Source organism: Lichenostomus cassidix, chromosome 13 (assembly GCF_008360975.1).
Source record: "Lichenostomus cassidix isolate B80296 chromosome 13, HeHo_3.0, whole genome shotgun sequence".
Lineage (NCBI taxonomy): Eukaryota > Metazoa > Chordata > Aves > Passeriformes > Meliphagidae > Lichenostomus > Lichenostomus cassidix.
The window spans coordinates 8,593,089-8,619,959 of record NC_139494.1 but is presented as its reverse complement, the minus strand read 5'-3'; the positions used below and the strand labels follow the sequence as shown (position 1 = coordinate 8,619,959).

The window sequence follows — 26,871 nt, the reverse complement described above, 5'->3', positions numbered from 1 at the left end:
GACTGTTGAGTGCAGGGAAAGGGCCAATAACAAGCTGGTTACTCTTAAGCTGGATTCTTTTCTAAAGAGGGTGATGTGTGTTTTCTTGATTTACAGCTTTCATTAAAAAACCCCAACTGTAGATAATAATCACAGAACAGTTTGGGTTGGAAGGGACGTTAAAGATCATCGAGTTCCATCCCTCTGCCATGGGCAGGGACACCTTCCACTACCCCAGGTTGCTCCAAGTCCCATCCAACCTGGCCTTGGACACTCCCAGGGATCCTGGGGCAGCCACAGCTTCTCTGGGCAACCTGTGCCAGGGCCTCATCACCCTCACAGGGAGGAATTTCTTCAAAAAATATCCAATCTAATCCTGCTCTCTGTCAGTTTGAAACCACTCTTGTCCTATCACACCATGCCATTGTCAAAAGTCCCTCTTCAGCTGTCCTGTAGGCCCCCTTGAAATATTGGAAGGCTGTGTAAAGTGCTTTAAGATTAGCCCCAGTTGTCACCCTAGACCTGTTTGAACCACACATGCATTTAATTCAACACAGCACACTCAAAGTAGCAGATATACACTAAAACATAAAATCTCATACATTAAGAAGGCATAAAGTGTATTAACCCAGCTATAAAGGCTTGACATGCAGTTATTTGGGAGCATATGTGGATCAATGGGTTCTCAAAGTCATATCAACTTGAACCTAAATTCCAAGAATTGTTTCTATGGGTTTTTGGTTCAGTGAATTTTAAGTAGGCAATGAAAATAAGACAAGTACAAAATATTAGCCAATTACTAGAGACAGTATTGATAAACTGCAAAACTACTGTAACAAAACATAAGGTGTAACAATGACTGTTTGTCAAAAGGGATTTTTTATATGAACAGAATTGCTCACCATCTGAACCTGAAAATCAGACTGACTTCTCCATTTTCAGTTTTCCCAGAATCCCCACTTTTATCAAGAGCAGATAATGGCTCATCAACTCTTAATTTAAAACCAATGTTCATTACTTGCAACTTTTGAAATTTTGGGGAACCCTGAAGCAAAATTAGTGCCTGGTTGAAGTATATTTTTTTTCCTTTATTAAATGATATAGGGAAAAAAATCACAAAAATACTTCAAACACTTAAGGGCACACTTCAGTTTATGAAAATTTTGTTTATAAGATTTCTGCTTTGCTGTGAGTCGGAATTTGGCTGGCAGCAGTACTTTAAAGGTACAGCATCCTGCACATTTCTCCTGGTTTTTGCCCATTAGAGAGATCCTTTTGTTGCTTGAAGTTCACCCAAGCCATGAATTGTGGCTGCCACAGGCTGGCAGCAAGATATGGGCATGGCTGCTCAGCAAGCTGAGTAACATAATTACCAGAATTCAGTGACATCAGAAAGCCTCAATCTAATTTAGCCTCTCAAAAACTCTGTCACATCCGTTTTGGTGCTCTCTGCTCTGGTGGAGTGTCGGAGTGTTGGAAAGGCTTGAAGATGACCTTGATAATGTGAAGAGCTTCCCAATTTGTCATTCTTGTGCTGCATTAGAAGTTGCATTTCATTTTAGAGAGCCTTGTGGCCTTGCTGTAACTCACAGGGCCACAAAATGGTCTCTTTCTCTCACTCCGTGTGTGTCTCTTGCTTTCCCTTGACCTATCCTCTCTCTAAGACCCTCAGGGCCTCAAAGGGAATTTTTCTTCCCCATCTTGTTGATCATCAGTTAATGAATGAAAAGTGCGTGGATGAGAGAAATCCAACATCTTATATTTTCTGAAATGTGGTTTTACCAGTACTACATCTAATAGCTGTTATTTTTAGTCATAATTTCTAACCATGCTAATAATTTTCATACACATTCTAATGCACAGTTTTGGATTATGGACAGAAATAGTGGCCTTCCTTCTAAACCTATCATCTTTCTTCTGATTTTCTGAAAGTTCTTTTGTTCCATAATCCCAAGAATAGAACTGTTAAGAGTTTTCTTGCATCTGTGAGGATGACTAGAAATATATGTTAAAACAAGATTAAAGTGTCAACTCTTCAAATTGCCTTAATCATACACAAGTAGTGCCTGAGACAGATGAAAGACTCTCCTGGCAGCTCTGGTAAGAACCACTTGTAGGTGTCTCCTAATTACTCATTAATAAATTTTTATTAGATAAGGAGTCTCAGGACCATAATTAAAAAATATAATTTTTGATGTGATGATCTTAAGATTTCTCACATGCCAAAAATAGAGTACTAGAAAGTATATTTGTCTGTTGTCTGTTCTTTAAGTTGTCACGAAGATTCAATAAATGAGTAATAAATGAAGGGCTTAGCTGTCATAAGAGCTAAAGCAGTGCATGCATCTAATTAATCAGCATGGAGGTAGTCTGGTGAGTTGGCAAGCACATCAGCCAGCTGAGTCATACTTTTAAGAATGCTCAGATGAGTGGTTTTTGGATGTAACTTCTGGAACTGTATCTGACTGGAGGTCATTAGAATTAGGCATGTGACTTCTGGCATTCCTGTTATCTTCCCTAGTGGGCAAGTGGCAGCTTGGCAGATGTGGAAGGCCAGCTCAAGAAAAAGAAATCTGTGTAATCTTCTAGATCTGTATGATCATCATCATCAATATGGACAGGTCAATTTGTAATACAGATAACGTCAGGGAGAAGGAAAACATGCATTCCAGCAAAATGTCTTTATCCTGAAAACATTGTTTAGCTAATAAGGAGTTATTAAACCAACCATAAAATCCCCTTAAATTCTAGCTCATGGCCCATTAAAGTACTCTCCTGATGTTATATCTGGAGCAAAACAACCTACAAAGGGAGTTTGAAAGAAAAATTCTGAATTTTTTTTTCAGTCCAGTCATTATTTGTCATGGTCTTCTGCATGTAAGTTACTTGTAGACAGAAAATTGCTGTTTTTCTAAGATGAGAGACATGTTGTCATCTATGGATATATTGTTATGTAAACAACACAAATATTGTTTAGTAGGGACGTTTTCCATGCAGGAATGAATGCAGCAGCAGCTGCAGGATCAATGTGCTCTTCTCTTAAACTTCCTCTTAGACTCTTTAAAAGGAGTTTTCTTTCGTTCCTGATTCTGTTTTAGGTCAGATCTTTCTTCTTTTACCTGTCATTAATATCAACCAAAAAAGCACAAGGAAGAAATATGAAAATGAGATATAAACACTTTCAGCAGGAGGTCAGGGACATGCTGGATAACAGCCAGGGAGGGTGGATGGTGCCAGCCCTGGGGCTCTCCCAGCATTGCCCCTGGGGACTGGGAAACCAGAGAGAATTTGAATGAAAAAATGAATTGAGAGCTTGGGTTGGGCATGGGTGTCAGGTAAATCACTGCCAATGCAGAGAAGCAGCGCTGGACTCACTCCAGATTTACTGCAGTGATCCTAAAATCTCCAGGAGCTGTATTCCCCACAGCCGTGTGGTGTGGAGGAGGGAGCAATCCATCCCTGACTCCTCCACCATCCTCCAGAGGCTCATTAGAAGTGTGGAGTATAAGACAGTTCTATTTTTGAGTTCTGAATGTTTCTGATTCACTAGAAACTACTTTAGAGCACAGCTTTTAATTGTCCCAAAATTGTGGTGATTGGTGCTGACCCGTGAAAAGCAAAGCTCTGCATTGGGAAACAGGGAATGAAACATAAAAAGGAGCTTGTGGGGTCAAGTGGGAGAGGAGGATGTTGAGTGAGGAAGGAGCTTTCAGCAGTGTATCTGTTCTCAATAGATATATCAGCATATCCAACTCTATGATCTCATAATAAGCAAGGTGATAATGGTAAATAAATACTGTTTGAGGAAAACAAACACCCCTATTTGCTATTTTTGTGTATATATATATATATATATATATATATGTATATATGGGTGTATGTGTATATATATATATATATATATGCACTCCACGTACATGTGGCAAGCCAGCTGTTCCAGCAGCAATTGCACCTGTAAAATCCATGTTCAGATGAAGTGTTTATTTATGAAGCTGTTCTTGATGGCACAGCACGTAGGGTCAGGTGTTTGTTGCTATTTCCTTCCAGCTGGATTGGTCCAGCCCAGATAATTATATTGGACAAGTATATTGTGAGATAAAATGTTTTGCTTGCAGTGTTTTCTTAAGCAATGTTGTAGCAACAGTTATCTACAGAATCAAATCATAGTCCTGAAATATTGACAGTTTGTGCCCCATGCTCTGCCTCTCCCACTGTAATCTCCCTGGTATGTGATTTTTCTTTCATGTTGCTGCAGATATTGGTACAAACTTGGAAATAATTCATTAGCTTACCAGCATTGATTGCTTCTCCTGTGAGCGATGTGATATCCAAACTTCAAACACGGCTGAGCAAGCAGGGGAGCGACGGCCTCTGTGTTTGGTTGGAGGCAGTGTTAGAGGAGCTACTCGGGAAAGAAATGAGGTTTCCCTTAGCTGGCCAAAGCAGCCCATTCCTGATTGCCTTGAGGAATGGTGTGCAGGTGAGGTACTGAGGATGAAGGCAATTTATTGGGTATTTAGTAGTAGTGGTAACATTATTATTATTGTTACTGTTACTATTATCGTTATTAGTATATTAATACTAATTTAATAATGCAATCTTATAGCAGAAACAAAACTAAAAGCAAAAAAAAAAAAAAAAACAAAAAAAAACAAGGGAAAAAGCAGAAATTGAAGACTATTCAGCTTGATTCCTGCAGGATGTGGCAGCTGGGTGGACAGGGATGACGGGGAAACCCAACAAGGACCCAAATCACTGCCAGAGCATTTTGTCACCAGCATTCCCAGAGCTGAGCGATGACCCCGTGCAGGGCTTTTAGGCATTTTGAGACTGAAGCTGGCAGTGGTGTGTTGGAGGCAGACACAGCAGCTCAGCACAGGGCAGAGTGCCCAAAGGCTCATGACTGGCAAGGCTGAGCTCTGGGCTCGCTCTCCAGGATGGAGGTACCTTTGATCAGCTTCTGAGATCTCCCTGCTCAATATGTTTTGATTTTTAGGTCGTTTTCAGAAGCACCTAACTCCTTGCCTCGCTCATAAATGCAGTGTGAGCTGCCTGATTTGAGCATTAGGAATGATCCTGCTACACCTGGAAATGTAATTTTTGCTGGTAGGATGCCTCAGCTGGGGATATCACAGAGAGTTCATCCGTACTGCATTTTAGTGGGTAGCTATTTCATGAATGTGGAAAATTTTCTTGCTTGGATTTTCTTTTTTTCCTTCTTTTTTTCCTCTCTTGCTATCAAAGAAACACATTCCGCTAAGAAAAAGGTTGATTTCTTTTTCTGTCTTTTAAAGCTCTTCTCATTGTGAAAACCTTTTGCACTTCAAGTCTAAAATATATCTTGGGGCTCCAGCAATGTGCCCTGCATTGTTTGCAGCTCCCCAAAACAGCTGTCAGAATCAGGTTTGTTGTGTAGTCTCAATTGTTTTGCTGCGTTTTGAACAAAGCTAAAGCTGTTTTCTCTGAAGAAGAAAAAAATCAGAATTAATTTGTAGCAAGAAAGACAAGTTTAATCTAAGCAAAAAGGCTTCAAAAGCTAAAATGTGGTTCCACGGAAAAAGTTAAAAGTGCTCAGATCAAGGATAGTTACATTGCATATGGATGCATACTTGCCAGTGGAGAGAGGGACATGGTTTTGCCTTGGGCTAAAAAGAGAAATGTTTCCATGTTCAGCCCAGACATTAATTCATTTAACCAGGGTTGCTGCTCAGCTTTGTACTCTACCCACTTTATATATTTTGGCATCATGGCTTCAATTAAGAGATTCTCCTAAAATAAAATTTTAGCAGAACTAATAGTAGACATAGATGTGGTTAGAATGATTGTGGTTTCATGTTTTTTGGTCAAGAATTGAGACCAGGTTTTTTTAGGGAAGCCAGGGAGGGTCCTTGACACTGGTTTGGCTGTTTCCATGTCAGAATCAGCACACTCAAGTGTCAATTGCCAAGCTGCAGTATTCTTTCAAATAGGGAATCACAGCATGGTTTGGGCTGGGAGGGACCTTAACCTCCTCTTGTCCCAAACCACTGCCACAGGGACACCTTCCACTATCCCAGGCTGCTCCAAGCCCCATCCAACCTGGCCTTGGACACTTCCAGAGATGGGATATCCACAGCTTTTCTGGGCAACCTGTGCCAGGGCCTCATCACCCTCACAAGGAAGAATTTCCTCCTAATATCTAATCTAAATTCAGGATCTTTCCATTTAAAGCCATTCCCCCTTGTTCATATCTCTCATTTCCAAAGATACCATCTGCAAAATGTCAACAGGCCTAATATGCAACAACTGAGTAAGAGAAAGTGATTTAATTACACGTTGTTATTGGAAATCCATTGTCTACAAATTGCAAAGAAAACTCACTAGAAGACAATGTACTGTTGATCTTAAAATGTTTTTCAGGGTGCATTGATTTGTTAATCTTGGTTTTAAATGCAAGAAATTGCCATGTGGAGTAGTGCTTCAGAGGTGATGTAGTACAAACCATATCAAATGTCTACACACACTCTTGCAGGACTGAAATATTTAAATATTTATAAGTATTTATGAGTGACTCGCTGGCGCATAAACTAGGCAAATACCATTTCTCAAAAAATTATTTGATCTGCACCGACAATGCTCACTGAAGCAATTTCACATGCACAAGTAATAGTATTTTGGGTTCCTTGCAGACACAAAATTATGTCAGTGAAGAGCAAATACAAATATTGGTGAAATCATAGGATGGCTGACAGTCCTAGACACACATGTTGAGTCACCATCAACCATTTAACAAATGGTTAGATATGGAACTTGGGGACATGGTTCAGTAGTGGCCTTGGCAGTGCTGGGGTAACAGTTGGACTTGATTTTAGGGGACTTTTCCAGCCTAAATGATTCTCTGTGCACCTTCAAGTCATGTAGTTAAGAATCTAAAAAGTATAATTTTCACTTTCTATGAGCTGGGAATGAAGAATTGCAGTTGTTCCAATGCCTTCCTTATGGTCTTGCAAAACCAGAGGCCACTTCTCAGTGAAAATTGCACCAAAACTTTCTGTGTTGTTTTTTGGGGGGTTTTTGGGTTGGTTGGTTGGTTGGTTGACGTGTTTGGTTTTTGTTTTTTTTTTTTTTTTACTTTTCAGTCATAATCTGTATTTTCTGCAGAATTTTTGAAGCAAATGCAATATTGCCATGAAGCAAAAATGTCGTTTAGTTAAAAATGCCCAAAATTATAGTTCAAATGCCCAAGACTTTACATGAAGTCAAAGGCATGAGATGGTAGCATCCTGAACAATCTTTCCTAGATATTTTATTACACACAGTCTAGAACATTTTAGCTGCAGCTTTCCTCTTCTTTCTTGTTTTCTCTCCCTGTATTTCCAGGGTAATTGCTGGATATTTTCCTTTCAAAATCTGCCTTCCTCTGAGGAGAGCTGCTGGGATGGTCTCTCTGCCCTTTCAGGCACCTCATGGATGCTTTGAATTGTTTCTCCATTTACATGTTCTTCATCTTTTCTTCCACTGGTTGAGCAGATTCATAGTTTGTAAGACCTACAAAAACATTCTGTAATATATTAAAAAAAAAAATTACCTAACACAGCCTCAGTCCGACCAGACTTGGTACAGAGGGTAAAACTTCCTTTATTACCCTTCCTCTCCCATATTACCTTTCCTCACCATCCAGACAGGGATCATGCTCCTGTTGTGTGTTTTGTCACTTACTAACCCTTTCCCCAGGATTAGTGACCTCATCTGGTTTCCATTTCCTAGTTCTGCCCTGCTTTCCTTGTTCCTGGCTGTGTGGTCACTGTTTATATATAATTTTATGCATGTTAAACTGCTGTGTTTTACAGGGATGCAGGTTACTGGCCAACTTAAAAAGCTCAACACATCAGTCCTACTTTCCATCACTTTCAGGTGTCCAAAGTGTCAGCTAGAATTTCTGTGTTCATTGCAGATCTCAGTGGAGATGTTGAACAGATTTGGGCTTTGGATGGCTCTAGAAACAGCCCCATTTGAATGGATCCCTGTGAAAAATGCTTTCAGAGATCTGTCCATCAGGCAGTTCCTAGTTCATTTAGGACAGACTTTATTGACATTGTACAGCACTACAGAGCTGCAGTGCTAATTTGGTAATCAAAATGCCAGAGCAGCCATCAGAAAATTATTGAGTACAGTACATATCCCCAGTGCAGTGATACAATTTATGGAGAGCCACAGCTGAGATGCTTTTATTTCATGTTCTTCACAGGAGAAAATCTCCTTGACAAATCCAGAATGCCCAGATAGAAACTTTTTTTAAAAATAGCAGTGGGAAATTGGATAAGCTGAACTCAAAGGTTGGTTCTGCTTTAATACTTCCAAAAAGAATAAAAAAGGGTGCTAGCCTTTAGAGAAAAGTAAAAAGCTTCAGAGATGCTTCAGTGGCATCAGGATTTGAGGTGAAACTCAGCTGTTGCTAATATCTGCCTTTAGCACCAGCATAAAAAGCTTGTTCTCAAGATTCTTGATGATCAAAACTTCAGAAAGAATATCAAGAACCATCAATAGACGTAAATAATGGGGAGTTCAGCCCTGCTGTGCCTCCCAAGCACTATTCCTGCTGTCAACTTTTCCATCTGCAGTACATAAAATTCAGCTGCAGAATTTTTGTTTCTCTTTTTGCAAACAAGTACAGGCACTACTGAACTCATGCTTTATGCCACACTCAGATCCTGTAGCTTTCCCCACAGTCCAGGCACTGATATTCCAGCAGTGTTATTATAAACTTGCTGCTTAGAGAAGTAACTTGTGATCATCATTTAACAGAAGGGGAAAAAACAGATGTCCCTTTATAATTTGTCATTCTGTTCATCATACAAACCTGAATAATGTGTTAGTAAAGGTCACAGGTCCTGTTCTGGCCACTGAAGCACTAGGCACAATGTCCTGCTCTGTGGCCAGCTGAAACCCAGCACTGATGTGTAGCACCACGTAGCACTATGGACCACAGCCCCCAGAACTGCTGGAGTGTGATAGAGTGCAGCGGGTGATGGAACAGGGAGTGGGAATGACAATGACTGCACAGCAAAGCACCAAAAAGGAGTGGGGGGGAAAAGAGAGAAAATATCCTCACCCTGGGATTCCTTAGGGTATTTATACACTTTTTAAATATGAAATTAAATGAGAGAACTGAGAGCTTGAAAGACCAGGGTAACATTTCAAATACCCTTTCAGAATGTATTTTGACATGAACTGTGTTTATCAGGGTTGTCTCACATCCTGATTTCCTGTAGTGGCAGGACAGGGCTCTGGTCTGATGGCTGCTAGAACTGCTTTTAGATACAGACTGATTTTGAAGTTTTTCCTGAAAGACACTGCCCAGACAGACTCTTCCTGTGGTTTTGTTCTCCTGTCTGGCTCTGTGACCTGGTTCTCCATGTCATTCATGCTTCACTGTAATCGTGGAGAAAATACAGCTTTCTCCACTCTTTGGGGATACCAAAAATGGAGTCATCCATCACACCCTGAAGCTGAAGCTCCATGTGCATCCAGGGGTGCTGTCCTGGTGTCCACATGTAGGGGCGAAAATCCCCAAAGTTTGTTTGACCCTGATCTGTGAAAACCCAAGAGCTGTCACCAGTCCTGATGCTTAATGGCCAAAGTCAGGGACTGTCACTGAGTTGTTTGTTTTCCATGTAATCATTAAGGTTGGAAAAGACCTTCAAGATCATCAAGTCCAACCTTACAGCAATACATGCATATATTTAATACATGTATATGCATATTTTAATAGGAAGTCTCACAGCTATTATTTGAAAGTTCTTCTAGTTAGACTTACAAAAATTTTGCTGCACAAATGTCTCCCTTTTACATTCTGCTTACCCCCAAAAGGCTTTTGATTAAAGGAACCCATTGCTGGGGTGGAGAAAAAGATATTATCTCTGCCAGGAAAATTCAGGAGCTGTGCATGGAGCTCTTAGCAGTATGATGAGAGGAAATGCATCCTGCTGCTGCTGGTCCAGGCTGAATGCTGGTTTTGGTATTTAACCTGTCCATTAGCATAGCCCTCTTGAATGACTGTAACAAAACTGGGAGCTGGAGAAAAAGCATTTGTTAATGTTTATTGGTGAAACAGAATGACATGTTGTGTTTCCTGCTACTCAGCATCTTCCCAAAAACCTGGTGGTTTACATGCCTGGGAAAAGGTTCCTCTAGAGGATGACTATTGCGGATGTAAGTCCACGTGTAAAGTTACAATTTCCTGCAGTTTACAGCAGTGGACTTAAAAAATAACCATTGTTCAGGGCCTAATTGGCAGGACAGGAGTCTCATTTCTTTATTGTTCTTAGAATGCTGATGTCTTTTTCCTTAATCTGCTCCTTCTGCAGCAAGACACCTTGGTTTCCTGTTGAGGACACCTTGGCTGGGGTGGGAGGCATGGACCTCCCATCCTCCTGCAGCAGGGAAACCCAGATTCATGAACAGATTAAACTGGCTGGAACCAAAACTCCTTTTTCTACCCTAAATAGGCAAATAAGAACTCATCAGTCCTGATATCTGTAGATGATATGCAGGCATCAGTAGATAGGGCTTACATTCCTGTAGGACCTGGAGGCAAAGTTCTTTCAGAACGAGTGATAGCAGCTGGTGGCATTTGGTCATTATGGATAGTGGAGGCTGTTGCCTTCCTTCTCTTCAGGGGACTGCAGTTTATTGTAGCAACAAAATAAAGTTCATGCCAGATTCTCCCACAGTAAACAGCATAAAAGTCTGCCCCATCTGTCCTTAATTCCTGTAACACTCACCTCATAGCCACCAAACTCATCTCCAGCCTTTGGATCAGTCCATATGGTAATTTACAGGCTTAAGAAGGTATAAAATGGACATATGTTTTGGCTGTTTTAGCACTTCTCCACTTATTCTAATACTAATTATTTGGTCTTTTTCACCATTAGTATATATTCAGTGCAGTATTAAGCACAAAGAATACAAGTGTGTCTCCTAGGCAGACTGGCTTGGAGTCTATTCAGAGGTGTAATGTGTCTTCTGGCAGGTCCAGAGAGTTGTGTGGCTTTTAATGCAATTTGCTAAGCAATCATCTGCTAAAATATGAGATGTATATGAGACTAAATTTGTTACAGAATTGCTATTATGCTCCTTATTTTGTTTTAAGATGTATTTTTATGAACCCATTCACTCCAAGATGCACTCATGGAAAGACTCCAATATGTTAATCAGTGTTTATTGAATACCTCAGTGTAATAGGATGAACAGGCACTGTGGACGGTAATTAATACATTGACATGCAATGACTGTAGCTGAATGGAAGATGAAAGCAGCTGAGAATGGACAGAGTGTGCATTCATCTTGCAGTGCTGTGTGGACACCCACTGAGTCAAAGTGCTTTTGAAAAGAATGGAAATACATTTTCTTTGCCAAGCAGGAGTTTTTTGGCAATAGCAAAACATACTGACATGGCAGAAATTCAGAGTGTGGGCGCTGGAGGGGCTGCTAATGCATGAACTCTGGAGAGCAGCACATCCCTCCAGCATTATCTCTGAAGGAGAGCAATGCTTAGGACATAAAAGAACAAACTTGGCTGCTGCCATCCAGGTGAGCGCAGCTGGTACTTTCTCCTTCTCTCCCCTTCCACCTTTCCCTTGCACCCCCTCTGACTTGAATTCGGTGAAAACAAGTGCATTGAGGGAAGGATTTGGCTCAGAAAATAGGTTTTTTTTTTCTTTCTCAAGCATGGTGAGAGTAACCCACTTACTGCTGTGATGCATTAGCACAGGTGGCCTCTGAACGCAATGCATTAAACAAATTATATGAGCTGCAAATAATGTGGTTTGTATTCCAGGACATAAACAGGTCTTCAGCAAGCACATAAATCAATGGCAAAAAGCTACTTTTCAGATTTCACTTTTCGAGCCCTGCAGTGAGGCACTAATACAATTATGTCAAAAGTCTGTTGAGCAGATAGAAGTAATGAACTGTTGGATTCCTGCTCTGTGAGAGCTTTTTAACAGCGGACGCTGAGGAATGAAAGATTTCCCCTGCACCAGGCATCATGTGTCCAAGAGCTTTACAAGTAACAAAAAATAGAGTGGCAGGTTAGCTTCATCCTTCTGGCTCTTGGGAGGGGATCAGCAGCTCTGAGCCATCATTGATCAGCTCTCCTTTTGTTAAACATTAGGCAGGAGAAGACTTGGCAGGTGTAATTTCCTTGAAGGAGAAAGCAGGAGGGAAGGGAAAAGGGAGGCTAGAGGACTTGGTACCACACTGCACTGAGCCATCACCTTCATCCTCCTGTGCAGGCACTCTCTGAGGGACAGGTCTTCCATCAGGCTTTGCAAGCACCCCATGAATCAAAAAGTGCTTTAGTAAGTGTTAGTGATCCACTAATTTCCTATAATGAAAGAAACTTTGAAGAAATCAACAGGGCCAGTGGCAAAGCAATTTCATTACATGTCTCATGTCAGCCCACTGGATAATTTACTCTGAGGAATAGATGCAAGTTGCTCATAGAAGAGGCTGAAATATCTTATGAAGCAGTTATACGACTTGTGGGGATATTTGACTTCCTATGGTTATTATTGCTTTTGTTATTAGTTTTTGTGGGCAATGCCCCATAGGAACTGGATTGCGAGGCCCAGCTAATTTAAAATTCCATTCAAAAGCTGTCAGATAAAGTCCATTTTAAGTTGCTTGAACTAACAGATTTCTTTCAGTGCAGTGAAGGAGACTGGTGCTGGTCTCTGCAAGAAGACCAGTAAATGCTGCAGTTGTAACACCTGTACAGAGACAGTGGAAGTGCTGTCTGAGCCTCACTCTTTTCATTTTCTTGTGAAGAATTACCTAAGAATCAGTCAGAGTAACCAAGTTGATTTTGCTGTGCTGATGTTTTATCTGATTAATCTCCTGGCTGGTTCTGCTGTCAGAGCCCAGGTGAGTCCCAGGTTCCATGGGGGCTGCACGGTTTCCCCCACTTGATGTGCCCCATCTCCATCAAACCCAGCAGTGGCTGACTTTGAAATGTGTTACTTCTTGTAAATCTGTTATCTCATGTGTCAGGTTGGTGTTTGAAATACAAATTCTGCACTCTCTGAGTGTCTTTGGCTATTCCAGTTGTAAGATGGAATAACAGAGAAGCTGTGGCTGCCCCATCCCTGGAAGTGCTCAAGGCTGGGTTGGATTGGGCTTTGAGCAACCTGGTCTGGTGGAAGTTGTCCCTGCCTCTAACTTCAATCATTTTTAAAAAGCTCATTTACTTGTAAGTGGAATTGTTCCTGGGTCACAATTCACCAATCTATAAATATTTGCAGTCTCTTTTGACCCATTTCTTCTGCCCACTCCATAAAATCAGCAAGTCATCGATCACCAGGGCAGCCTGCCTTAAAAATAAATAAATAAACCAGTAACAGCCCTGCAGGGAAAACAGCCCGAGGAGAACAGAAGCTGCTAATTTATATTTCTTTGACTCCCTCCCTACCTTAAGCAGGCTAATAAAGTGCAGGAGCAGGGATCTCATGTGGCATTCCATCCCATCCCCCAGCCTGCTGCTTTCCCATGCCTGAGGTGCTGCCCAGGGCCACCAGCATCTCCACCCCCATGCTTCACATGTCTGCCTTCCTCTGTTTTTCCTTCTAGTCTATTTTTTAACATACCTGCCTCTTTCTACTCTGGTGGAAATAACAGGAAAAGTTTTCAAATTAAGGCACATGAGGAACATGGACAATTCCCATTTTGGCAAATTATGGTATTTCTAAGCCTCGTCCTTGCATAACTCATGAAAAGATGACAATGGGTGTCTAAGAGATGTTTCCTTTGCTGCTCAGAAATGATACTGGGTCAATAGCAGATGGGTCTCAGCTGTCAGGGCCTATAGCATCTCTCTTCAATTCATAGACACTGAAAAGCTGAAAAAGTCAAGGGTAACTTTTGTCTCATATCTCACAGATCTCTTTCTAACCAGAGTAAGAAAGAAACCATTTTAAATCCTTCTAAACGTATCTATTGCGGGACTTGCTGTGTCCTCCTCCTCCTCCTCCTCCTCCTCCTCTGGTCGTGGGCTGTCTCTGATGTCCCTGTGCTCTCCAGCACAGAAAGAAATACATTGGCACTACACATGAAAAGGTCACACATTTGCTCATTCCTGTACTACAAACTTTCTAGACACATCCACACCAGCCTTAGAGGTGGAAATAATGGTGGGATTCTGTCTGAGTGAATTAGGTGTTGTAAGCTCTGCTGGTTTCTGAGGAGGGATTCTGATGGGAGATATCCTTGCTCCAGTGGATGGACAGCACCTCCCTGCTGTGGCAGTGCTTCAGGAGTTTCTTTTCTCTGGACTAGTTGGGCAGCACATCAGGAATGATATCCAGATTTCACATGATGTAATTTTCTTGTAACTGCTCATCCCCTTGGTAGCCTGTCCCATGCTGGTGGAGGTTGGTGGCAGCCATGTGGAAATGACCTTGCAAAAAAACAGGGTCTTTCTGGTCAGAGTATTTATTTGTGTGGTCTGTAGCTGTGGGAGTGGTGCTTCTTGGCAGGAATATGTGTCCTCTACAAGGTGAAGGAGAGACTAATCCGTATATTAGATAAAGTCTTCAGGATTTTGTATGCTTAAGCACTGGTGCAATGTCAACATCACAATCTCGTCAGATCGCAGGGTTTTAGTTAAATCAAAATGACAAGAAATTTCCTTGGACTTTACCCATCACCTGAAGAAACTGGTTAAAGTCTAAGTTTGTAGAGCAAACACATTGAAATTAATTTGAAGAACTTCTGGAAGTAGCAAGACCTACATGGGTAACCTCTTTGCAATTTCTATAATTAAGATTTAATTTCTAAAATTGCAAACTTAGACTGGGAATTATTTATTATGCTACCTGAGAAATTTCTTGGTCTTCATATCTTTGTGAATTTCTTTTCCAAATATTTTTTTATGCAGTGCAGCAAAGGGATCAACCACTTCTCTGTCATAGCCACTTTCACACTTCCACTGATCCTAATGCTTTCCTAGAATTGGGAGTAATCAGCCTCTGTTAAATGGGATTTAGGCTCCCCTTTGTGCCATAGGGCGGTGGTGCCAGTCAGGGGGAGAACTTGCATGCCAGGTCAGTCTGACTGAAGCTCTCAGTTTGCAGAAAAGTGTTTGTTGTGTGGGTTTTTAATAGTGTTCAGCACCCCTGAGATGAGCTCAGAAGCCATAAAGATGCCCTTCCTGCAGCCAGCCCCAACCAGGCAGCTCTTGGGATCTCTGTCAGTGGAGTTGAAGCAAAGCCAGTGCCTGAAGCTGGCCCTGGCCCAGGGAGCTCCTGCTGTGCCCAGTGATGCTCAGTGCCAGCCCTGGCAGACACAGATCCCTCACAAGGACATTGCCACTCACTGCTGCAAAGGGTTTCACGCTGAGCAGCGCAGTTTTTCCCCCTCTTGGCTAAAGCCCAACTGCCTTCTAGTTCAAATGAAACTTTTGAAGAATGCTTCATTTTCACTGTGCCTCAGAGTGCCTTCTCCCCAGGATCTGACCTTGCTGTCCCCACCTGAAGCTGTTGTAAGAGCCACGTGTCCAGGGGAATCGCTGCCACCAGGCACTATTTATCTCTCTCTGAAGTGAGACAGCCACGCTCATGTATCACACACAGGGACTGGAGGAACTTTAAAGCTGAGATGACTCTAATGCTGAAGAGTGATTTACAAAGTGGGTAAAGGATCATGCTCTGGATTTTTAAAAGCAATGTGTTTGCTGGAGGTGGTTCCTCTCAAAGCCCCCCTTTTGCCAGATGCAGCAAAACAATGTAAGACAGAGGTGCCAGGTTTTCCAATTTTTTTAAATGCCATCATTTCATTGCAATAAGTAATCTAATTGTGATTATAAAAGTTAGAGGACCCTGGACCATGAAAGAAATTTTTTCCAAGAGTAGATATGTTTATTTTTATAGAAAGGAGTAAACTGTTTACCATGTGTTGGGAACACAGCAGCTCTGTATAACCATCTTCCTGGTTACCTGGTACCTGGGAGCAGCTGTATCACTCTCTTCTGCAGCTGAACCTGTTGTAACAGCAGCAGGAGAAGATGAAGAAAAGATCTGTGGAAAAAACCTCTGAGGCAGAATTGAGTAACTCTGCCCTGCAGAATATGGGACTGTCCAGCCTGACTATCTCCCAGAAAAATAGCATCTCATGGTAGGAAAGGGAATGCAGCAGCATCTGTGCTCCAAGGCTCTGTGCCCTTAAATCAGTGAACCTGAATTTATAGAAGTGAACCACCTGTCACTTCCCTTGTAGGGAATTTTTTTAAAAAACAGCAATGTTCCTTTACATCACCTGCCATGTCAGGGCAGTATGAACAATGGGTCTTTTTCCATCATGTTACCTGGCTGGAAACAGCAAATAAGGGCATATGGAAAGGGGGTTTTTTTGTTTTGGTTGGGTTTTTTGTTGTTTTTTTTTTCTGAGCAAGCTCTCCTACAGGAGGTGGGGAGGAGCCCTCATCTCCAACTTGATGGGCTGTCTGGAAAGGTTCAGTCTGGGATCTGATGGCAGTATTTCAGTATTGATCATTTTCATGCATTTGGCAGGTAGCTATTTGCTTCATCTCTCCTTCCCACCTCCCCTAAAATTGTTAGGTCTGTGTGCTAGTTTCAGTCACATTTCATGAGAGGCAAAAGTTTTAGATGTGCCAAATATCATTAAAAGCAACTGAAAAGGAAGCAAAAATTGCGTTTTTGTCCCAGCTGAGGGGAACACTGAAGAATAAGCTCACTGCCTGGAGACACATGGGGGAACACAGGGATGAGAAGGTCCTGCCAAACCTCCCACAGGCAGGGAGCATCCTTGGGAGCTCACATCACCTTAGATGCCAAAGTCAACCTACCTTGGGCTGCTGCTGGATAAAACAAAACTGCTTCAGTTCCAGTGCTGAGAGATGCTCTTTCATAAGCATAGACAGACATTCAGATGTTTGTTGTTAAGTTACCTTTTCACTGTACTAATTTGTAATAACAGTCAGAGCAGAATGACTTTGCTATAACCCATGTTTTACTTTCCCTGGTAGGACATGATGGTTTATCACAAGATATTTATTATTCATCTGTTCTTATTTCTTGAAAGATTTTTGAAAATAATCGTTCAAGCAGTTCACCCAGTCCGGTTTAGACATGTCTCACCACAGCAGTGTTTCACATTGTTAGTTTCAAACTGTTCAGTTCTGCTTTGCTCATCATTGAGCATTTGGATTTGAAGAGGTTAAATATGGCCAGGGAGGAAGATTCATCTTCCTTTAAGCTGCCTCTTCACTTACAGAAGCCAATAGGCTGAACAGCATCCTTGCTGGCTAAAAACATAGAGTCCCATTTAATTCTTTTGCTCTCCCTACTTCCAGACATTGTAATACAAAATAATTAATCCTGATGCAGCCTCCGTGGCAGCTTGCAGCCTTGTTGGTATTGCTCTGTTGCTCCAGGCAGAGGGAACTTGCATTGTTGCTTAAGAAATTGACTGCTTAGAATTGTTTAGAGAAATAATTTCTCTTTCAGTCTATTCTTTTCTTGGAGGCATGAAAAGCTTTCAGTAGTCAGCTCTTTATTACACCTGTGGGCAAGCAGAAATATGTTAACAGAGGACACAGAGTTTATCTTTACTGCATTTGCATAAAAATACAATTCAAACTATTTTGTTTTTCCATATTTTTCTTTCCTCAAAGAGAAAAATAAAACAGAGGCAGTTATGTTAAACTGGTGCATGTTGTAACATGGCAAGGTCTTTCACACCACAGGATCGTCAGGGCAAGAACTGTGCCCTGGTTTTTCACATGGTGTACAGAAAACTGGGAGCTGGGAAAGCCAGCTGGCTTTGGGTATTATTGTACTAAGCTAAACTATACACTGCAATCTGATGCTATCCTGTGTTCTTGGAAGTCAATTGAAATTTTTAAGTCATCTAAATTTGTTCAGGGCTAAGTGCTGTGTGACCATACATTCATAATTTCTGTGTCATGTCATGCAGAAAATAAAGAGTGAAGGCTGGAAATCTGCTTCTCTGAAACTTCTGGATAGATTCAGCCTGGTTGGACTATGAGTTGAAATGAGTACAAAACAGCTCCTATTTCATTACTTTTTTTTTTTTTTGTTAATATGGCACTTAAATATGGCACTTAAATATGGGCCTGGGATCTTCTGGCAGCTTGAATTTAAGCTAAAACTAGTTATTTTGAGTGATTTCAAGTAGAACAACTTTCTGTGGTTTTCCTAGGATCAATTTTACACTTGCATCTTCTGAAGATTGGGTCTGTGCCCCAGTTTTGGTAAAGAATGCACACAGAGGGTGTGTGGGCTGTCTGAAGCACTCTCTGACATGGAAATACAATAATGTTTTCCCTATTCTTTCTTAATTACTTTACTTCTACAATTCTAACATCAGTAAACAATTACTGTTTCCTCTATCTTTTGTTTCCCTTTGCCCATTATCCCTTCAAAAAATGTAGCAGCTCTCCCATCAAGGTTTTGTGGCCCTTAATCACATGTGGTACATATTTCACAGGAAAAAATAAATACTTACTGGTTGTGCTTGGACATCCAAGCTAAGGGGATGGTGAGAATCTGCAGGGTGTGACATGTCCTGAGGCTGAGGTGGCATTTCTTTTGCCACATCCTTCATCACATGTTCCAGATGCACCATTCTGCTCTGGTGGGAGGTAGCAGGTGACCTATGGGCCTGTATAGCTTTTTTTGTAGATTTTTATATTTCTAATACATTTTTGCAGTTGCTTCAGTCAGAGGACTGCGTCATTTAAGGATTGCTTGTGTCTGCCTAGAAACCAGAGAGAATAAACACATACAACTGATTTGAACAGGGCTGTGGTGACAATGTAATTAGGTATTCAGGCCATTGTTGCCATTTTTTATTTACTTATTTAGTGTCTATCATCTCTTTAGAAAGCCTTGGTTCTTTACTGCTTCATTAAATGCTGCAATCTCCTCCCAGCTCCCTCCCATCTCTATTTAGATAGATTGGACAGATCCTGTTAGCTTTCTCCTGGTGATGATGGGGACCAAAAAGTCATTTAAACATATTTGGCAGGCCATACATCTTAATGCTACCCAGTAATAATTCAACAGAAAAAAATCTTGTGACTGCAGGCTAAATGAAATGAAATTAGGGCTTTGGGCTCCCTGGGGGCCAGAATCCTCTTGTCTAACTTGATGTAAATGAGATGGGCATTTGAGCTGTGTAATCAAGATGGAGAAATGATGTTCAGGGTTCTTCACTGGAGAGACATAGTTGGAATGCCCTTAGGTGGGCAAAAATGCAGAAAGCCTTGCAGAGAGAGCTACCTCAGTGACCCAGAGAGCTGGTGGCTGATGTGCAAACCCTCTGGGAGATGCCAGCCACACCCAGCAAACTCCAAATCTGCTTTTCCAGCAATGAAAGTAAAGGAAAGAAATTGAGAGGAAATAGGGATGACAGGCGAGTTTGTTCCCATACTAGGAAAAAAATCAAACGTTGTTCATCCCCACTGTTGCAGGGGGAGCACCTGAGGCATAAACAGGGCACAGACATTTTTATTACTGTGCCATCAAACCCTGCCCAGGGAGATTTAAGGCATTATTGCTGGAGGTAGCAGTCAGTGTAGCCAAAGAAGCATCTAACCTCAGTGAAGAAATTATCTAAGCTTCTTGCTACAATGAAGTTTATTTTCCTAGCATTAAACAAAAGGGGAGGATGTGTGTCTGGGGTGGGAGCCACACCACTCCCAGCACACCCCATGCTGCTACCTGCTGTCACCAAGCTTTTGTTTCAGCTGTGAACTTTCCACAGTAGCAACTTCTTCTGGGTTGCATTTATTTACCTGAGGTTTTACTGCCCAGCTTGTGGTTTATGCACAGTTCAGGCTGGATGCCTGTGCCCAGCCAGGCACAGAAGGGAACCAACTGCCCAAAGCAGTGGGGGCCCCTTGGGCAGGTGGATTAAAGGGTAATAACCTAATGTGCATCAGAGTTTTAGCTTGGAGCCCCAGTTTGGTATGTCAGGTGTGTTCTAGGCAGCCCAGCAGCAGAGTGGATGTCAGGGGCTTGGGTGCTTCAGGTAGATGATGCCATGAATCAGGGATGGCATCCATCTGTCCATCCATCCGTCCATCCATCTGTCCATCCATCCATCCATCCATCCATCCATCCCCATGGCCTCAAGCCCAAAGAACATAATTTGCTGCACTGATGCTGTTTTGAGGTGTTTGAATGCAAAGGGAAATGTGACATCACTGGACTGGCAATGCTGTTGGAGTCAGTGGAGTTTTCCTGATGTGCAGCCAGAGTCTGTCTGGAATGGACACAGGGCTGCCATGCTTACCAGGATCAATAGATGGGAAGCAGCTGTGGCCACCACACTGCTGTCGGGGGAAATGATGTCAGCTTTTCCACGCTTCTCTTTGCTGCTCTGAACTAATTTCCAGTTTTGTGTTGTCAACATGTGTTCTCCTTCCATTAAACTCTCTTCCCACCTCACTGTTCTCCTGGCTTCAGCAATGATTTGGTTGCTGTTTAAGGATTTGATCCACTTGTTACAAGCTCCGTGACAGAAAACCCCAACTCTTTCCAGGCATCAGATCTGATGTCAGATTCTGCAAGGCTTCTTTTACAAGTGTTGGTCTGGTTGTAAGAAAAACCAACAAAAACAATGAGAAAAAAAACACATAGGCAAAACCCTGAAATTAAAATGACAGCAGAAGAGAACAAGGGTGCAAGAGAAGAGATCTCAGCTCTGTTGTCATTTTAGAAACTTCATTACCCAGTTATAGGGTTTGATATTGTTATTGATTTCACATAGAAGATACTCAAGCGCTACAGGGATGTGAATCGCATAAAACCCAAAACCAGATCACTACAAAAATATACTGAGGTGGTGGTTACAACTCACATTTTTGGTAAAAATTGCCACTAATAGATAGAATTCTGTAATGAAATTGCTCCTTAAATGAATTATTATTCCAGAATTTTTTGATTAATATAAATCCCCTATTATGTCATACTCCAATTAAATTAGACAGGATATTATTTTATGTGAGATTGTAATTAACTAAGTTGGAATTTGGCCAAGTAGTCATAATTTATACCTGGACTGTGAGAAGATGTATGAGGATTTTAATATTTATGGTTGATTGAGAACTACCCCAGATTCACATTCGTCCAGATGATGATATTTTGCCTTTCATTGTCTGTTAGTACTGATTAAGGACTTTGTGACTTCTATGTTCAAACTTTATCTTCTTTCAAATATTTCTGTGGCTAGAAAATGTCACCTACATGTTTGTTTAATGGGGTGACATTTCAGCCAAGTTAATTTTGGGATGGTAAAAATAAGAAGGTAATGGCCCTGGCATAGGTTGCCCAGAGAAGCTGTGGCTGCCCCATCCCTGGAAGTGTCCAAGGCCAGGTTGGATGAGGCTTGGAGCAACCTGGGATGGTGGAGGGTGTCCCTGGAAGCTGTCTCTGCCCATGGCAGGGGTGGAATGAGATCATCTTTAGGGTCCCTTCCAATCCAAGGATTCTGTGATTCCATGTCTTGCACATCTGGGATCACAGTGTGCACCTACCTGAGTATGCAATGGAGCTGTGCAAGGAACCAGCCCAGCAGAGAGAGTGCTTGGAGTCAGGGAGAGGAAGAAAAGATACCTGGAATCAATACTTTTTGATTTAGGTTTCTATTTTATAGGATTAAAAATGTTTCATGAGTGACCCAGAGGAAAAATGTAGACTGGAGGCAAAGTAGAAATTATTACTGTATCTAATAACTTCCAGATGTCCAGCAATATTTTGAGTAAAAGGGTGAAGTGCCAGTTTCCAAGCGTTATATATTATCAGTTTCAAAGTGGGGTTTTGATTTTGGCTGGTTGCTTGATTATGGGGTTTTTTTAATTAATGCAAACACAGCCTTTGCTGGAGAACTCTCAAAATATCTGCCTTTTTTCTTAGAGATTAATGGCTTATAAACAATATTTTTAGTAGCTGTGAAATGGGAAGAACACAGTGTATTTTGTAGCGCAGTTTTAAATCATTCTAGTCACAGGTTTAACACTTACACAAACCAAATCTTTTATATAAGAGTATGAATTGCTGCACAAGGTAGTTGGACCATTCTGTTCTCACAGCCTGGCAAGCCATTTATGGAGCTTTACAGGGCTTAATAGATTTGTCATGGACTTAACATTAATAACAGCCTAATGTAGTTCAAAGTTGCCCATCCTCATGGTATTTTATTTCTTCGCTGGCTCTGCAGGAATTTGCTTGGCAGTTTGGGTGCTCAGGGGCTGTGAGGAGAGAGGACTTCTCCATTGTGGCAGTGGAGGGAGAAAAATTCTTGAAAACGCTGTTTGTGTGAGTTTTCTGGTTGTATAAAAGTAGCCCTTTGTGTAGGTCTGGAATGGGATTTCCTGTGTGGAAAGGTCTATAGTTTCACTGTAAGATAGTCATAAACATGACAGGTCAAAGTCATGAGATCTGCTGTGCACAGCAACTCATTACAACAGCAAAGTCATGGAATGTCAGAACTGCTTGGGTTGGAAAAGGACCTTTAAAGTTCATTTCATCCTGCCATGGGCAGGGACACCTTCCACTAGACCAGGTTGCTCCAAGCCTTGTCCAACCTGACCTTGTCATTTTATAATCTCACAGAAAAAAAAAAAACAAATTAACCAAGACAATACTCAAAAATTAACAATAAAAACCCCCTCCAAAATGTTGAACTTGTCAGCATATATTTGTTTAGATCCCAGTGAATAAAAGCCTATTGGTTCTTTCTCTGTCTTTAATAAAAAGCAAATCCCTTTTCTCACCTGGCAGCTGTCAGCATTGGGAACTTCACCCTTCAGATTATCATTTATTGAATCTTGAAGAAATTGAATTGTTCATTGTGGATGTCAGCTGTAGTTTACTAGAACACTTCTGTCCCTCCAGGTATGGGCTGATTGCTGTAAACATAGAATTGATTTAGTCTTAAATTTTAGAAATTCACATGCAGCCCTAGAGCATGTGTCTTGCTTGCTTCCTTTTAACATTATTGTGGAGTATTTATTACTATGACTATATAGTATTAACTGCCCATCACCCATAAACCAGACCTAATTTAAAAGATTAAAATATATTTTTTTAATTTAAAAAAATGAAGCTTTTTTATGAATATGGCTTGCATTAACTTTTGCCCTTTTCTCTCCTAATGTCCATACCTCTTTATGCAAATGTACAGTTCATGTCTTCTTGTTTCTATGTGCAACCCAAACATCCAAACTTCCTCTCAGTCTAAAAGGTCAGAGATCTTTTCAGAAGAGACAGATCCCAGCATTCCCAGTTCATCACTGCACAGATGCTCACTCTCTTCCCAGGTGGTCTGGCCTGCAGAAAACACCACAGAACCTAACTACCAATATCTTAAAATTCATTACCTGCTGCAATTAGTGGGATTGTTAGTTCCTTATGTGGATGGCACAGATGTGAACTGTTTCCAACAGGGTGATCACATCCACTGCACTACACACACCACTGGGCTCTTTGTAATGCCTTGATTCAGTGCAAGATAATATTTAGTAAGCAGCATGTGGGGTTCTTTTGCAAATATTTTACGTGGAAGAAAATGACTGTGAAGCTGCAGGAAAGGAAGCTTAGAAGCATTCTTATATCAGAGCTGAAAACTAGATAAAGATTCAAATCCTGTCTCATTCAACATGACACCATCCTTTTTTTATTCTTTAACAGTTGTGGGAGATAAATGTTGTAGCAGTAGCTTGCAGAGTGTGAGAAATCTTGCAAGATTAGGAGAAGGTGGTTAGCAGAAGTCCCAGCAGGAACATATTCTTCCCAAGTTGCAAAGGGATTTATGAGGATGAGAGGAAGGAGCAGAGCTGGATGCTCTGTGCATCAGTTAAAGGGCTCAGCATGTGTTGCTGGGAGCTGCAAAAGGACCAGGTGGTGCATCACAGGACACTGGCAGAGATTTCTTTCCTGCAAAATGTGGATAGCTACACATTTCTTTTGGAGAACTTCAGCCTGTGGCCTTCAGTAGGAGATTGAACAGGAGATTGACATTCCAGGAAAGATGTTTCCTGACATTTAAGAGCAGGTAGTGTGCAGGGACCCTCTGTTTTGGAGAGAAACATCATGTGAGGTTGTTCATGGCGCTGTAACAGCCCTTGCCTGGTGAGCAGTCAGACAATGGAGTCACAGTCTGTCCCATGCCTTTGCTGAACTCTCAGTGTTGGGGTTATGCCTGTGCTAGGCAGGAATATCTAATACAGGACTAAGCAGGGGAGAAAGAAAACATGATCCTGAGGAGAAGAGGTTAAATTATAGTGACTGGCATTGGACAGGGTATTCTGAGGCTAACGCTCCCATGGGGTTTTTTTGGGTAGTCTTGTTTGGATTTTTGGTATGTCCTGAATTATACTGCATTATTTCCTGAATTATTTCTTTTTCCATCTCCCAGCCTTGTTTTTCCTCCTGGCCTCCTTTGAACACCAAGAATAGTTACTGTGATGGGGGGAAAAAAATAGTTTAAGCCTTTTTTTTCTTGAATCAGCAAGTGGATTGATTGTGTTGTGTGAGGATCAGCAATGGAAGTGGTAAGTTCTGGGTTTCTGGATGCCTGAATTAACACTTAGGATGCTCTATAGCCAGCTGCAGCACAGTAATATGTATATATATATATGGGGGGGTATATATGTATTTATGTGTGTGAATTTTTTATGACACTTTTAAGAATTCACAATGTTAATACAGTAATCATCCATATCATTGCAAGTCAGTCTGTTTAAACCTTCTACACAGACGTGGATCTATTTGCAAGTGTCTATATCATGTATTCTGTTAGAAATGTTTGGTGATGAGCAAGAGCTCTGCAGGCAGACCCGAAGCACTCTCTGGCAATCTGGTGGCATTGTCATTTCATAAATGAAGTGCTGTAGAACTTGTAGAAAGAAATTGCTTTTTTCTTTGGTAAGGAATTCTTTGCCAGGTGTGGATTGCAAACTGTTTTCTCCTCCTCATCCCAGCCCCGAGGGTGAGAGCCTGCAGTGAAACCCAGGGCTGCTTCCTCCCTGCTCATTCATTCCAGGACAGTGCCACTGCCGTAGGACCCTGTGTGTTTTTCTTATCTCATGAGAAACATTGTCATTTAGGGTAAATATTATGCTGTTGCTAATGGGTTTAAAATTCATTTCAAGTTTTCCAATTACATATATTTCATTTATTTCATGAATGTGAAATGACACTGCAGAGAGCAGAACTGTTCACAGGCATGCGCTGAGCTGGAGAAGGTTTTGGTTCTCCATTTTCCATTTAAGCCCACAAATTTAATTATTGAAATGAAAGTTGCTCTTGTTTACTGTGAGGCTGAGATCATGGTGTGTACCTACCCTTACTATTTTATGCAGAAGGTAAAAAAAAGATGGTCCCTAATGGCTTGATCCAAGTTCTGACCTTACGTGATGGCTGGTGGTGTGTTTGGGAGTTGTTTTAGGACAGGAATACTCTGCAATGAACAACCTTTGTGTTCTTCTCAAGATCATGGGTTTATGTCCATTTTTTCTTGCAACCTGCCTGGCTCTGCCTGCCAAGCTGTTTCTTACTGTAGAAGTATTATTGAATTAATTTTATATATAGTTTTAAAAACCAGAACATCTTGCTGGTCCTCACTCTTTGCTCTAGGGAGAGTTAGAGGACAACACCATGTGATACACATCATGTTGTCACATGCATTAAAACACTCAGAAAGGGCATTAATACCTGATGGGAGTTCTGAAGCTTAAGAGCAGATTTTCAGGGACTTCTCAGTGGGAGATGGAGATCCACTTGGGCATCCCTGAAGTTTCATAAAAATCCAAATTATGTTAAAAAAATAAATGTTAATAAATAGCCAAATGAGAATAAATAGAAAAATCTAGGGAAAAAAAGAAAGAAAAAGAAGACCATCCTGATTTGCAGTTCTGCATCTAGTGAAGCCACAAAATCCTACCCATTTTTTAGCTGTTGCTGATTTGTGGCAAGTTCATCAAATCCTGTTTAGGGTATTAATAGATGGATCTTCTGTGGTACATTTTGAGACAGATCCAAAGCTGTAGATACGTGTGTGCCACTTACTGATTAAATTTGTGAATCAGGTGTAGGTTCTGGGGGTACAAACCCAGGGACAGGCAAGGAAAATGCCCAGGATGTCTTTATCCCAGCCCAGGATGAGGAGCTATGCCATCTTCAAATGCAAAATCCTAATGTTCAGGACTTTATTCTGCAGACTGAAATGAGGAGTCAGATTTCTTTTTTCAGTGATAAGAAAGAAAAAAATGCATGTGTCAGAAAAATGCATTCACATCTTTATTTTTCATTTGTGCATGAAAGGGATCAATGAGAACAAATGCTTGGTGCAAACATTACAGATGATAAATTATTTTGGATATCTTTTCTCAAAGCATAGGGAGCCCTCAAGTGCAGCAAACTATCCCAGTGTCTCAGGCACTAATAAAATCTCAACACAATTCTTAAACCCACAGTTCTTCCCCAATCTAAGATACATAGAAAGATAATTTAAGTTATTTCATCTCAAGCTGGGAGTTTTACCTTTTTAAAATGGCAAACTGATTTACAAGGTTTCTCCTCTAAGTCCCTTAAAGTAAATTACCTGTCACAAGGGTCGTGGATCCCTGTCTGCATGTTTGAATAAAACGTGTAACAGATTTATAGCATTAATAATGGGGCTGTCATGGAAAGTTCTCAATTTGCAACTGGAGGAGTGGAGAGATGGCAGTTTGGTTATTTAGCACCCTGCTTGTCTTTCTTCTGAAGTTCTGAGAAGAGCTTAGTTGCTGATTATTTAAGCTGTGCACCTTGTTTTCTGATGGGAGCTCCCCAGCAGTCCTCCCTTAGAGCTTTCCAGTGCTTCCTCCCC

The 26,871-nt window shown here is 41.2% G+C and overlaps 1 protein-coding gene across 4 annotated transcripts in view; it reads left to right on the top strand.

Moving 5' to 3' along the window:
- The window catches only part of FSTL4 (follistatin like 4), a 210,072-nt gene that overhangs the window by 115,431 nt on the left and 67,770 nt on the right, over positions 1-26,871 (top strand). The window lies entirely within an intron of this gene.